A 2,098-nucleotide genomic window follows, 5' to 3' on the forward strand; every position below is an offset into this window, starting at 1 on the left:
CTTCAGACGGTAGTGTTAACCTTTCTCTCAGATTTAGGTCCCTTTCGGGCCTTTAGAGTGATGGTTGGAGCCCCTCCGTGTGGCTTTATGCAGTGCTACAGTCTGAATGTTGGTACTTCCCACCTCCCGCATGTATGCAGTCAAACCCGACCTCACAGTGTGATGGTATTAGGAAATGGAACCTGTGGGAGAGAAGGGATCCTACTCACCCTTTGGGTCATGTGTGAGCACACAGTAGGTGCTGTCTGTGGGGAGCCCTGTCCACCAGATCCTCCTCGAATGTGGATGTCAGCTCCAGAATTATGAGAAATCAACTTTGTTTATAAGCCCCATCCCCCAGTCTGTAGTGTTTGTTACAGCAGCCTGGACAGACAGTACAAGTCTGACTGTTTAAACACCACCTCATCCAGAAGTACCTCATAAGCACCTCCTGACCTAGTCAAGGTGACGCATTAAAATAACCCTCACGCCATCCTACAAAACCACAACTCTCTAGTCCAAACACCAGGAGTGCTGAGACAGGAAAGCTCGAGCCTACGGTTGGGGTAGGATTTATCTCCATTCAAAGGTGTGTCTAGGACAGGTTCTACGAAAAGGCATTTGCTTGCTTGACTTGTTTATTTTTATGATAGTAGGAGTCTAACCCAGTGCCTTAACATGATAAGCAAGGTGGGTCAAGAGCCCCACTATTGAACTACACCCCAAAACTCTTCACATGTCCTATTTAAGAGGTATTGCCATGTTGTCTCTCAGAAAGATTACACCTAATGAGCTACTTCTTTACAGTGTCTGAGGGAGCTGAGCATGGTGGCTCATGACCATAAACCAAGCTCTTGAGAAGCAGATGCAGGAGGACTGCTGAAAGTTTCAGGCCAGCCAGGGCTACTCAGCTGCATCCTGTCTCACACAGACAATGTAAAACAAAATAACAGTGGGTGAGAGAATGTGTCTCACTGTGGGATGACTCATGTCTAGTTGACAGGACCTAGAATCACATTGGAGACAACCCTCATGGCATACCTGTGAGGGATCGTCTTGACTAGGTTAGTTGAGAGAGGAGGAGGACTCAGCCACCGTGGGCAGCACCTTTCCCTGAGGTAGGGTCCAGAACTGAACAGAAAGAATGAAATTACCCAGCACCAGCATCCATAACTCAGTGCTTCCTGACGACAAATACAATCTGGCCTCAAGCTCCTGTGTGCTGGAGTGTAGTGCCTCATACTGTGAGCTAAATAAAACTTCCTCCCAGCTTGCCTTGTGTGCCGTATTTGGTCACAGGAAGGCAAGAAGTAGCTAATACTCATTGTGAACTATTTATGTTTTCCTTTTTCTTATCAAAGAGATACATAATCAAGTCTTCAGTCCACTAAAACTATGTTGCCCCCTAAGGTGAAGTGATACTTGTTGCTTTTTTGAGTCAGGCTGTCCAGTAGGCCAAGGTGCCGTAATTTGCTACTTCCTGAGCCTGGCCTGCCTACACCTCCGGAGAGCTGAGATTGCCGGGATGCCAGATGCAACCCATGCTGGACTGGGTTAATTGTCTCCTAATTAGTTTGCTGATAGTTTGCTGACTGTTAACACTGAGTCATCAGTGATCATTAGAAGTGGCTTTGCTGGCTCCACACGTTGCTAATCTGAGGTGGGTTCACTGGGAGAGGCTGAGGCTAATATCTGGCCTGAGTTGTCCGTGGGAGTGGGGGTGGGGGATGGGGGCGTGAGGGTCAGTGGGAAGGGACATCTTTTCCCTAGAGTGGGATCTTCTCAGATCCTAGGTACCCTCCTAAAGTCTCTCTGATAGGGAGGTCCTCTGAGCAGCCCTAAGCCTGGCCACCTCCTAACTTCCCTCTGCACAGCCTCACCTTGAGCATCCGAGCTGAGGGACTTAGTTTCTTCCTCTTGGTCCTGCAGAAGGAGCATCTTTCCGGAGCCAGATGTGCCTGGAGGCTGGAGGCTCCATTCTACTTTCTGAGTAGCCTTGCCTCCTTGGCCCCTTAATCCCAGCCTGAAGGCATCCGGTAGCCCTGTGTTACTTGCTGTGAAATGGCTCCTGCTTGTCCACCCACCTCTGGGCACTTGCCAGATGTTTTGAGGGTCTGGA

The sequence above is a fragment of the Mus pahari genome, chromosome 16, assembly GCF_900095145.1.
Source record: "Mus pahari chromosome 16, PAHARI_EIJ_v1.1, whole genome shotgun sequence".
Taxonomy (NCBI): domain Eukaryota; kingdom Metazoa; phylum Chordata; class Mammalia; order Rodentia; family Muridae; genus Mus; species Mus pahari.